This window comes from Rhamphochromis sp. 'chilingali', assembly GCF_963969265.1.
Source record: "Rhamphochromis sp. 'chilingali' genome assembly, chromosome: 4".
Taxonomy (NCBI): Eukaryota; Metazoa; Chordata; class Actinopteri; order Cichliformes; family Cichlidae; genus Rhamphochromis; species Rhamphochromis sp. 'chilingali'.
Genome location: NC_137948.1, coordinates 9294829 through 9308275, shown reverse-complemented (window position 1 = coordinate 9308275; position 13447 = coordinate 9294829). Strand labels below are relative to the sequence as shown.

At 41.9% G+C, this 13447-nt stretch overlaps 1 protein-coding gene across 1 annotated transcript in view; it reads left to right on the top strand.

Annotated features, from left to right (window-relative positions):
- The window catches only part of LOC308395461 (B-cell lymphoma/leukemia 11A-like), a 32984-nt gene that overhangs the window by 13524 nt on the left and 6013 nt on the right, over positions 1–13447 (top strand). The gene's annotated exons all lie outside the window — the stretch shown is intronic.

Below are 13447 nucleotides of genomic sequence, written 5' to 3'. Positions count from 1 at the left end.
TTAATTCATCCTTTGGATGGGTGTGGATGATGTGCATCTTGTTTGAAATGCATTGGAATACATAATTCAAGATAGATGGACAAGAAAACAGAAACGGATAATTTGAAGACTCAGGGATGGACAAAATGGGACAAAAAGATGGGATGGAGGAGGAGAGACAAAGATTGGTCATTTTTAAAGGTGATGACCTAGAGATGTCAATGGGCACCTCTCTAATGGGGTCAGCCTTGAAGACTAGGCGTCAGGATTATGTTTACCTCAACTGTCTGCTGGGAAGCAAGACAATGAGTCAGGACCTACGAGTGTCTCTCATATGTCATGTAAAAAGTATTCAACTTGGCAAATAATTCTAACGGTATAGGAGTCCAGATATTCAATATGAAATCCTGCTTAAGGGTTCTGTCTAAATCCTGGTGTCTCCCTGGGGGTGTATGTTAAAGCAAGCCTTCAGCCCTGTTAAGAAGGGGCTATCTATTGCTTGGACAGACTCCAGCTTCTCTGACCTTGATGTTTGTTTTCCTTGTATCCCCAGACATAAACATGCTTCTCGCATCCAGACACACAGACAGTCAGGAAGTTATCCTCGCTGATGTTTTTCTCTTGCATCTGGCTCCTATGTGAACACAGGACAGAAGTAGTGGGTTTGAAAATTTGTGTGCACGAGAACAAAGTCAGGCGAACACAAATGTTGTGTGAATTTTTCAGTGTGCATTTTTTTACACCCTCCACCACACACACAAACACACACACACGCCTCCGACTCAGGCCCTTCTCTTCTCTGAGACCTGTCAAACTGGTTCTCTTTCATTAAAGCAAAGCCCTTCTCCGTTTTCTTGACCAGGTAGTATTTTGTTATCAGACAAGAAACTAGATTCCCTTATGACAACCTTTTGCCCCACAGCTCAAAGTGCCAAGATAACTATTCCCTTTTTATACCTTTATTGAGGCAAGCCCTTCTCTGCTGGTGAACGGTCTGGCAGTGCTTTCTGTGCTGGACATGCCCTGTTCTCCCCAGGCTCTGGTACTGCATTGGTCTGCCAAGTTGCAGGGCCAGATTGCCTGTAATAGGCCTGCCATTTCCCTCTCATCATCTGTCAGCACTCTGGATCCAACTGCAGGGTCCAAAGAGGGCTACCACTCTCCAATTAAAAAGGTTAATTTGCCCTCGCCGATCTCTTCCGCCTCCCCCCCCACAGCTTTACTATGTCTTCATTAACACTCATTTGTGTCGGTGTAGCTTTCTTTTCTCTTTCTCTCTCATTTTACTTGGTTTCTGTAAATACTGCTTTAAGTTGAAAAGGTAAGACTGAATGTCCATTAACATATTTTTTGAGCCAGCATATGAATTAAATTGCTGTCAGTGGTTTCAGAGTGCTTTTGTAGCCTTGGCCAAGCAAATAATGTTAAATTCAGCAATCAGTCTTGAGCGCACAACTTCCTGCTTAATGTCACTTTGATTAACTGAGCAGTCTCAGTAGAGGATGCATGGGCTTAAAGAAAATATATTTACAGCTTTCTTGGAGAAACTAAGATGAGAAGATAATTGCAAATCTTGCTCATATCTATCTATCTATCTATCTATCTATCTATCTATCTATCTATCTATCTATCTATCTATCTATCTATCTATCTATCTATCTATCTATCTATCTATCTATCTATCTATCTATCTATCTATCTATCTATCTATCTATCTATCTATCTATCTATCTATCTCTGTCCAGAAGAGAGAGTCCTAAGAACAGCAAAGATACTGCGCAGGACCATAAAGCTCCCAGGCAGCTGGAAGAGCCCAGCTTGAAGGATAAACTGGGGCGTGTACTTGTTTTGAAAAGTTTCCTCAAACTCAATCAAGCTTAACAAATACCAAAAACATCCTAAGCTTTACAGTAATTCTAGGAAGTCCATGAGATGACGGTGAAAATAAACACATGCCTGTCCAGTCAAATGAGGAGAAAGATTGACAGCTCTTTCCGTCTATATGGAGGCCATACTTCATTGTTATTATCCTCACACAGTGATGTCAGTCTCTTAAGCCTAAGTCAAACCTGAGTGGATGAGCAATGTGCAAGTGAGACTGAGAGCCACCTCATTTAAACAGATGGAGAGGAGTACTCCATCTCCAGTACGCTTGGTACTTTGGTATTTTCTTTTTTCCTCTCAGTTACCTCTTTCTCCCTGATCTTCGTAGTTCTCTTCAATGTTGCAATCTTTTTATCTTGGAGGGAACTCCTCCTCATCCTCTCCCTCCCTCCCTCCTTCCCTCCCTCTCTCTCTCTGTTTTTTTTTTTGCCTTAAGCTTCAGCAGCGGTGTCACATGGCAAGATATACATGTGGACATGTCGCTTTGTGATCCCAAAGCTCAGGAAGGAAGCTGCCTCTAACCGCTGCCTGTGCTGCTGCATTCTGTCAGTTAGCACTGCCGTCAAAGCTCCATCCTCGCGTCCGGCCAGCACAGCTAATAAAATATTTGGTTTGTGGATCTTTTTGAGCAGGATATTGAGATAACTGAAATATAGATAACGCTGGATTTGGATTTGCACATTTCTCTTCATTTGTCATAACTCCTTTAGCCATGATTTTAATTATTTTAGACATTGGACAACTTTTGCCGTAAGTTATTCAGAAGCCTTTCTCCTTACATAATACAGCTATGGTAAAAAAAATAAATAAAAAAAATTAGCTAAGCTAAGTTACAAAAATATGATTTTTTTTATTCTCACAGAATATAACACACGTTTGATGAGAAGCAAATTTAAATTAACGAAAAATTCAGCCTTGTCTGTACAGTTATTTTACCTAAATAAATCGGTTGTAGCAGCTGTGTCATCATCTGCTGTTGAGTATGAAAGCTGTTAAGTATAAATGAAATTGGGGGGTCATTCCTGGTAGTTTAAGTGATTAACATAAGCTAATGACTTTGGAAGGATGAACAGGAGGTGAAGATAAAGGGGGGGGGGGGGGATGTTGTCTGGCTCCCTCACCCACCATTAAAGGCCTGCCCCTGGACTGAAAGAGTGGGCCAGTTTCCCATGCACGGGCAGCACACGCAGGCCCTCTTTGGTTACACAAAATGTCTGCCTGTATGGCTACGGAGAGAGATATTATTAGCGTTATTTTGCCGGAGTTATATGAGAGCATGGTGCTTTTAGGACCCCTTGTTTGAGTGGCTGACAGACACTTGAGTTTGTGCTGCAGATTAAATGAAATTTTAGCAGCTTTTTCTTGGGACTAGGCCATAAAACCACACAAAGGAAGCAGCTGCCACTAATGTAATCTAGAATGGGGTGCTGCAGTGTAAAGCTGTCCACCACTCTTTTGTTTTTCCATTCTTCTCTTCTTTGCAGCTCTTTATGCCTTTCTTGACACCCTTCAACTACACCCCTTCCTCTCCTGATAATATCCTTGTTCTCTCATTGCCTTTAATTCCTCTTTTCATCAGCTACCCCTCCATGTACTGTAGAGGTGATGAAACTGGGGGAGAGCAATAAAGGGCATGTGTTTTATGAGCAAACATATCTTTTTATGTCTTTATATATCTATACAGCGGTGTCAAAGGTACATGAGATAGCATTTGGGTCATCTGCAAAGCATTCTCAGCCACCTTGGCTTTATTTTCTATAGGCCTACACTATATCAGCTAGAAATGTATGGAATGAGGAGCTATGCAGGTTAACCTTCTGCAAACAAAGTTAATTTTTCAGAATGAAACACAACCAGTCTGCTGACCCTTGTGTCAGTTGTCATGATTTCTCAAAATGACAAGGTGGATCTCGGGAATCTGAGAATTGAGAAAAAAATTCTGCGATTGTATGAGTAGCATGCGGAAGAAGCTGTGGAAGGAAGACTTGTTTGAAGTTGACGTTTGTATCAGCATAGCAAATTTTTTAACTGGCCGGCGATGCTTTACTCAAGTAGTAACTTCTGTAAATGAAGTTTTATAGTCTGTTAGAGAAGCAATGGCACAAACATCTGGCCCATAAATCTCAGGTGGTGCTGCAGAGTGCAGTCTGAGGAGCCAGTTCTATCTATCCCCTGATCAGCCATTAATCCAAATGTCTGCATTTCCACATGCATTTATATAATGTTTACAAGAAGTCTTTCTATTGTAGGCATTGCACTGTGAAGTGCTTCTGTACTGTCTAATACATGTGAAAATAACCTGAAAGCACAGTTCAATGCATTGCTTCTGCAGTGTGCATACAGCAAGTATATGAGTTTGTATATTTCCTATGTTTTTTTTTGAATATGTCTTGCCACTGCCTGTTGAGGAATGTCTCAGCTCATTGGCCCTTTCTGTAAAGAAATAATGGCTTTGAGGTGGACTCAACCAGCCTGCCTCCCTGCCAGCTAGCTGTACATGCATGTGTCCTGTTCTGCAGCTGTTTGTGAATAAATCCTTCTGTCACTAAATGCACACAGGCTTTCTTCACCTGTCCTGCTTATCAACTCTTTTTGAGAAGTAAAAGCTCATTTTGGTATTTTTCGAAGACATCTTTTACTAGATTTAAAGTAAAATACGATTGCTTATTTGGAGATTATTCTTGCTGAAATTTGGACTTGTTACTACTATTATCTCTCTGATGTGCTCAGTCTGCCTTGGATTATTTTATCTTGGTTACCTTTGGTTTTACGCAGCCTTTGTAAAAACAGTAAATTAATGTTTTGCACACTTGCCCACCAACACAACATGTTTACTTAAAGCTGATGACTTCATAGAAACAGTTCTTTTCCCCCTTTTGCCACCCTCCCTTTTTGCTCCTCTGCTTTGCTCTCCCTCTTTCCATCCTCAGGGTAGGTTGCTATAGTCCCCCTTATAAACATAGTAATCTATAGGAACCCTAGACCCAGACAGATTTTTGGCATGGCTGTACAGGTAACATTCCAGCACGGTTTGAGATCTTACGGCCCTAGCCTCGTTAAAAGCCTGATTTATGCTTTACAGCTGGGCACAAAGGAACCTACAGGTTGGCTACCTTAATTAATATCACGCTCACTACAGCTTGGACCTATGCAAGGATCTGACACACCTCCGGGGAGAATATGCAGAAAGATCCACGTGATGGTAGATGGTGTGAGTGTGCACGTAACTGAAAAGACAGCTGAAAAAACAAAAACAAATACAAAAAACTTGTACCTGTGTTAAGCATGCTTTTAAAAGCACATGCAGTGCAGCCAAACTGAAGCCATCACTGATATATATGCTAAATTGGTCTTCAATAGCAATATTGGTTATGGGTGTTGGCGTTCTGATCTGTAAGTCCCATTCTGTACTGTTTGGCCCATTATCTTCCATTCTTTGCTATAGTGGCTGATCAGACCACATGTCTTCAATTAGTAGGCAGGAATCTGGTACGGCGAGACTCGAAGATGAAGAATTGTGTGAAGCATGGCCTGCTATTGCCAAGCATATGGCCCATCCATCTTACAGACTGTTATCGATGGTAAACGTTACATGTACATGAACTGAATGCCTTAAACCTGCTCAGTCTTCTCTCCTCCAAGTTGTGTTGCTGAGAAAAAATATAATTTAGCATGAAGTGCAATCAAACTTCAAATCACTGATTTGGCAAATTATTTTAAGGCATTAGACCAAATAACAATGAATAAATAAAAAACAAATCAACAAATGTTATGTGACTTTTTGGCATTAACCTCTCGTAACACTTCATATTACAACTTGGTAATAACATGGTAATAACATGGTAACCATGTACAAATAAAGCTGCAATAACTACAGTGAGAGCAATCCTGCTGTAAAGGTCTAGAAAAGGAGCCCAAAAAGAAATATATATAGGTCACTTTGGATCTCTGACCACTTCTTCGCTCTCTTATGTCTCTCCCTGCTTCTGTAGTAAGGGGCTGAATTTAGAGCTGAACAGGAGGCCATTTTGCAATTTTAATCAAGATTTGGAAAGCGCCTGGGCAGAGCAATGGCCCAACACAGTTTTCTCCTTGATGAATTAATAATGTAATGGGGAATGGAGGCTTGGAAGAATGGATGGTGGTTGGTTGGGGCACTGAGGTCTCACTGTTAGGGCCTGTGTCCTTATTATGGGATCAGAGAACTTCATGTCCTAAGCTTCAATTCCAGTGTGCTCTTCTTGGTAAAATAAGTGCTAAGATTAAAAAAGAAAATCACAGAATATAATGATCAAATAATTCTGTAACTTAAACTGTGTCTTTTTCCTAAGGAAAATGGATTTGTGAGCTAGATCTGACCCTGAGACACCCCTTGATCTAAAGAGTCTGGCTATTGATGCTTCCTTAACCACTCGACCACCGTGTGCACAGTCACACACACCAGATGGGACGCGTGTTAAACCCTCAGCCTCCACAGCTCCAGGCCACGGGACACTCCAACACACTGGCCCTCTTGTTTTAAAGTGCCATGTCCCTCCACAATGCCTTGAGGCTCCTATGCATAACGAGCTGCTATGCTTGGCCCAAGCTCACATGCCCTGGTCCTCTCACCCTGAGGTGGTAGGACAGGGTGAAAAATAACTGCATGTTTAAAACAGCCCTTGTTCACTGATATCCAAATGATGACCCATGCCTGAGAGCTTCTGGGGCTACTGTGAGCGTGTTTATGAACAAACAACTCAGGTCAACATCAGGCAAAACTTTGTGTTTTCTAAAAGCTGTCCACTTTTGCACAAGGCAAAGAAAATATAGTACTGGTATAGATTACTGTTGATCCAAGTGCATCTGAAGCCTAAAACCACCACAAAGACCATCAAACAAATGCACCTTCAGTGCTGATTTTTTTTTTTTACAGAAGTATTAGTGCAAAGAGTTTATCCTTCTCATTTGTGTCAAGTAAAAGTAACAGAGAGTCAAAAAAATTTGCACACGCTGGCCGAACGGATACATTTTGAGATATACCTGGCACAAAATACATGCGAGAAGAAAATGAGAAGTATTTTGAGACACAGGTGTTTATAAGTGAAGAGTCCCTTGGGGTTTAAGAAAAGAAGGATTTAGAGAAATTTTTTTTGCTTGTGTGTGAGTTACAGTATCTGTGTGTGATATAGGCCAAAGGTAAAAGCTAATAGATGCATTGAAAGGGGCAAGGGAGAAGCTATGGGTGGGTTACAGAGTGTGTGTGATTGCGAGAGAAAGACCTGCTCTGACCTCTTTCAGTGCTGTCATCAGAGCGTGTTAAGAAAATAACGTGATGGAAAGAGGAGCATGCAGGCTGCATCAGGGACAAAAAGGGAATGACTTCAACCTTAGACAGGCTTAAGTGTTTACTCAGTCCAGACAGATACACTGTGTGTATGTGTGTTACAGTGTGTGAAGCTGTTTTTATCTGTTTGGATGTCCAGAGATGCACAGACTACAGGTCCGTGCCTGTAGATGAGAGAAAGTCTCTTTAACTTCTCTTCTTCTTAAACTTAGACCAACTTCGTGTTTATTTTTCATCTGCTTTGTGTTTTACCCCGACTTTTAATTTATTATTTATGTTTGGCTGTTTGTGCAAGTCCATCTAGGAGTACATGGTAGTGAATGCAGATCTTGCCTCATACATCCACACATTTCACTTAACCTAGTCCCTATTCCAGAGGAATAGAGGCAAACGATAAAATACCATGAAATTCAACATGAGTGTTTATTGCAAGAGAGCATCCTGTTCTTAAAGCTACTATGGATTTCAGTATCTTTATAGGTAGATAGGAGACTGCTTAACTGGCTTTAAACAATTTCTATTTCATAAACGATACAAGGATGTTGCAGCCTGGCTCATTCTGTGCTCTGCCCAGAAGCAAATGAAGCAAAAGCACATAAAGACACAAATATGAGGCTTTATTTAAAGTAAGACAGTTTTTCAGGTCTGCACTTTGTGTTTCCAAATTTTAAACTGCCTTCTTATTGCTCAGAGTAGTCAATAGCTCTGTTTATCAGAGCTTTTCTGTAAGCTCTTTGGTAACGTGACTTCAGTATGCATACATTAGATCTTCAGAATTGCTTCCATGTGGCATTTGTGATGTTTTGTCCATCTTCCTACATGTCTGTGAAGACATGTAGTGGGGGGGAGGTCAGACACAGGGGCCTGTATGCTCCGGTGAAGCCGTATCGCGTCCTGGCAAATGGTATGCAGGCTCATAACGCGCTCCACTCATCCAATAGCCGGAGACGAAACAGTTTTGACAGTGTTGAATGCCCTGCCCCGGGGGCCTTATCATCCTTTGCTGCTTGCCTGCCTCCTTCCCCTGTTTCTCTTCTCCTGATGCTATCTATCTAGAGATTTATGCAGAAATGTGCAGCTAGTCGACCTCACTGGTCCCCTTCCATCCTTTCTGCAGGGACGGCAGCCTGTCATAAGCTGAGCTTTGCAGAGATAGTGAAGCTCAGGCTCTGGCCTCATGTTATACGAAGGCTATCTTGACATTGCACTTGAAACACACATGATGCTTGTAAGAAATGACAGAGATGCGCTCATGTGAATGTTGAAGGTTGTATAACCCAAAAATGTTCGTGTATTTACAATAATCTTTTGTATTCCACTGATTTCTAATATATTGTGTTATGCTCTTTGTTAGCCTATTTTATTCTGCTATCCTCCCCCTAAGCTGCAATTTATTGAGACATATCTTTTCTTTGACAGAACACTTTTCACATTTCCCCTCTGAAGTGCTCAGAGACTTCTCACCCATCTGGGATATTGCCCGAGTCCAAAAATACTCCTGCTTGATTAAGTCTTCTTATGTACCTGGATATGTGTGCTTAAACTGACACTTGGCAGTTTGCAGTTTCTTTGATTCCCGTCCTTTATTTAATACCTTCTCCACTGAGCATTGGCTTTTGTTGACGGTGGTTTGATCCTGTGAAACGGATCCCAACTCAATAAATAATCTCTGCGGATGCTTACATAAGCGACGGTCCATTTAATTAGACTGGTTAAGCTTAGAAGCCCAGAGGTCTTTTCACTGTACTATTAGAGCTAGGATGAGAAACAATAGTGCGCGGCCTCCCACTGTCACTGGTAAGCAGAGAGCAAATAATGATCTGCATCAGAGACACGGCTGGCCCTGCCTATTATAAGGTCTGCCGGACCCGAGCCGCACCCAAACACGAAGCTGTCCAGCTGCGCTTAGTCGGAGTGGATGAATGGATGGAGAGAATGATAGATGGAGTGAAAGAGAGATGGATGAATGGGTAGATGGATGGTCAGTTCAAACACAGTTCAACTGAGAAAAGATCAAAAAGACTAAGGTTATGCTGGGAAACAGACAGCGTAGAGTGATGCAAATTTAAAATTATTCTGGCAAGTGTGTTGAATGCAAATACACAGACATGAATGCATGGATACTACAGGAAACAGTCATGTAGTCATTCTAACAGTGAGTGTGCGTGCTGATTACAAAAAGAAAGTACGAAATTATACGAGAACACACATTTGTCTACTGTGTATGGCGCATTCATTCATTGGCCTCTGTGTGGGTGCCATCTGTGGTTTCTTAGTGGCTCAGAAAAAACTCCCGAGCTCAACTGTTGCTCTTATCACCTTTCATGAGAAGGAGAAAGGAAAGGTAAGAAGTGTAAAAGTCTGATTGGGAACAAAGCTACAGCCAGCAGCTTACTTTATACTGGCACAGGCCTTCAAAGACCACCATGCATCTTTATCTGGAGATCTGCACCCCCTCCCCTGTCTTGCTCATGCCAGCTGCTTTTCTTCTCCTAGTCTACCTCTGTCTTTCCCCGTTCCTTTCTGTTTTAGCTCTCCATTCTTCCCCCCCCCCCCCCCCCCCCTCATTGTGTGTCTCCTTTTCACTTTCCCTACATTTGTGCCTTATGTAGTGAGTAGTGGTCAGCTTCCCCATACTGTATAATGTGTGACTCCAACACCAGTCAGTGTTGGCTGGTTTTCTGTTTAGTAAACTGTATTTCCTGCATCCGGCTTTGTCTCAGGAACAAGTGTTTGTCAAACAAGCCTTTTGTCTGTGGCCAGTGGCTTAGCGCACCATAACGAGCCTGGCTGGGACAAAGAGCTGGGTGTATGTGGCTGTGGCAGAGAAACACAGACAAACAGATCGAGACGTAGAAGTAAGAAAGAAGGTCAAGGCCAGTCCATTTGCTCTATCAGGTTTCAGACACACACACAAAGAAAAAAAAGCAGAGACAGAGAAAAAACGTTAAGGTGATAACATGTATGAGGCATATGACAGATCCTTCTCTTAGTCTCTAAAGCTGCTAATGAAAAATTACAGTTCTGTTGTTAACTGAGCTGAAAGTCATGTAAACCAAGAAGGCCCCTATTGTGAGCTTCTGTTACTCCCCCATCTTTTTCCTCAACCTCTCCTTTCCTGCTTCACCCTTCACCCCTGTCCAGTCCCTGACTGTGAATACCCTAATGACATAAACAGAGTGGTAATCACATTAACAGGAGTTACGGCCGAGGCACTCTTAAGAGGCACTGTATTGACAACCCTCTGTCTTCCCGAGGCACTCACTCCAACACCTATAAACACTTATGAATATTGGCAAAGACCTTCTATTAGCATAATCACTTTTCAGGTGTGTGTGAGTGCTCTCTCGAGCCATAGCGACTGATAACTTTGAGAAATGGCAGTGACACACTGTGTCCCTCGTGTCTTCTGTCTCTGTGGCTTCCTCCTCCTTTGGAAGCCAAGCAAGCTAATCCTGTTAGCCCATTCCTCCATTAGCTAAATGACCAATATCAGTGAAAGCTGCATGGTCACACCAGGACAGGCTCAGCCCACTATCGCAACTGGTCAAGGACAAAAATAAAAATAAAAATGGAGGGCATGGTAAGTCTGCTAACTTTTTATTGTATGGCTAAATAGTTGTAAACAATACATCTGTGAGTGGTGGGTGAGGAAGAGAAAGCTGTTGACATTTTTGTGTCAGTGCATCTTTAACTTGCCAGCACTTGGTCAATGGGTTGTCTTTGTGTCTGTTACTTGATTTTGTTGTGGTTTTGCCAGTGTTTGGGCTTATGGGACAACGTGGAACAGGGTGGTATAGCTACTCTTTGTGTAAGTACATGTTGTTGAGAGAGTGCAAGTAAGACTAATTATGGGAAATGGGCCATTAACGATAGAGGAATATGCACAAGCAATGTGTTCCTCAGTTGCCTAGAATTTCAGGATTCTGTATGACTTTGGTCAAAATTGTTGGCTACGATGTTTTGTGAGTGTTGCTGCGAGGCTACCTTATCTTCTCTTTGACTTATCATAATTTCTCTTCTGTCCTTGCAACAGGCCTACCCCTAGATCAAATCATTTCTCTCTGATATCAGTGCAATGTCCATTAATATCACAATAATAGCCTCCCGCTGCTTTGTGTTGCAATGCTTCGAAAGGCTTTGAAGGAATTGTTAACCTCCCATTTCATTCCTTTGACTGTGTATCTTCTACTTTCTATTTTTCTTTTCTCTGTCATCCTTCTAACTTTTTGCTCCCAAACCACCTGCCCTTTCTCACTTCTTCTATATTCTTTCTGTCTCCTCTTTCCTTCACAGTCTCTTCTTTCAGCCTCTGCCATGAAATGGCAGCTAAGGGGTTGTCAGTGTGGTTTCTCCTCTCTGCTGATCCTATTTCAAAGGGACGTGTAGATTCAGCATTAGCTCCAGCTCTCTTGCTCTTCTGCTCTCCAGCCCTAACTCATCACAGACTTAAAGTTACTAGAAGAAGAGAAACGGACTGAGAAAGCGAGGGAGAGCTTTCCTTTATTCTATTAGAGGACAGACTCATTTATAAGATCATCCTTCCTCCCTCGCACAGTTTCGTGCTTCTCCATACAAGCAGAAAAAGGAAAAAAAAAACCCTTCAAGGCCATCAAACGCCTCGTCAGAATGTCTTTTATCCTTTTGAAAAGCTGTCCTTCCATCCCTTTGAGGACAGCTATTAAGGACAATAGTGGGCTTATTTAGATATCTCCTCTGCCATTGTTGTAAATCTGGGCATGTGTTGGTCTGGCTTGTTGATGCCCATCAATGTGTCCACTGCTCGGATGGGAATAACAATTATCATCACTGCTTGTGGCATGAACACAGTTTGTCAAATGTCTATAGATGGAGTAGTGATTGCATAGCACAAGACATGCTGGTTTTGATGCATAAGAAAATGAATTGAGTACTGGCTTTGAAGTGCATTCTTGTGGCTCTTGTGTCCTTCAGAAATATGGTGGGTTGTCATTAGGAATGTCTCCTTCACGCCACACTTCTCTCCTTTGCTCCCTTCCTTCCCCCTGCCTCCTTCCATGATCCTTTAGTGCTCACTTTCCTCTAAAAACATGGACGTCTCACATTCCAGCCAGCCCCTCCTTTTTTCTTGTCCTTCACAATAACAAAAAAAATTAATCTATTTTCCCCCCTCATGCATATATACTGTGTGCTCGCACATTAAGACGGGGATGAGGAAGCGTGTAGACTGAATCAAAGCAAAGTGAACGGGAGAGGCCAGGTTATTGCAACTGTTTTACAAGTGACACGGGGCTTTCTACTTAAAGCCATAAAAACACACACATAATAAGGAAACATACATATAGCAGTTAATGTAATGGGCACATTTTATTTGTGCTTATGAGAGAGGGAGAAAAAAATGTGTATGGGCAAATGGCTTTTTTATGATGGAAAAATTCCATAGTGGGTCAAAGCCCCTTGCAGGTGGCAGCAATTAACTGTAATTTTTGCAGATTGTAATGATCCATAATTTACCAGTATACCCCCTTCCAACTCTTTTCAGTCAAGAGAAAAAGGTTTGTGTGGAGGTTTGATTGGGTGCACATTTTAGCTGTGTCCTGGTCTTTAAGTGAGATTGTTCGGAGGGGGCCACATTGACTCTGGACACATAAGATAGAGATACAAACCAAAAAACACCAATCCGTTCCCTATGTTGCTCATCCACCACATCCCTCCTCTTTCTTTTAGACTGTCACTATATTTTTCTGGCCCCTCTCACCCTTTTTCTTCAACAGTAGAAGGCTTAAAACATGCAAAACTGTCCATCCACCATCTTAGGGATCACCCATAGTTTCAATCAGGCACACATAGCCTATCATCCTCTCTCCCTTGTTTTCCCTCTTCAAACACAGTATGGCCATGGTTTGGGTTCAGCATTGGCAAATGACTTCAGAAAAATGCCCTCAAGTGAAAGAAGAAAAAAGGGAAGAAATGATAAGAAACCCCAAAGATGAAAGAGGGAGCACATTTGCAAGTGGCGGATGCTTCTTATTTTGCATATCTCTCACTTCTTCTTTCTCCTTCTTCTCCTTTTCTATTCACCTGAGAGGATTTAAATAAATCCATAAAGCATGAAATATCAGAAATAGAAAAGTAATGCATGAAATGCATTTTCATTGGAGCCTCCCCACCCACACACAAACACACATACCCAATTTTCCTCTTCGCTTCTTTTTTTCCTGTGAATGTGTGTTTTTTGTGATAAACGCTGGTACAATTTATTAACATGTGACCTCTTAT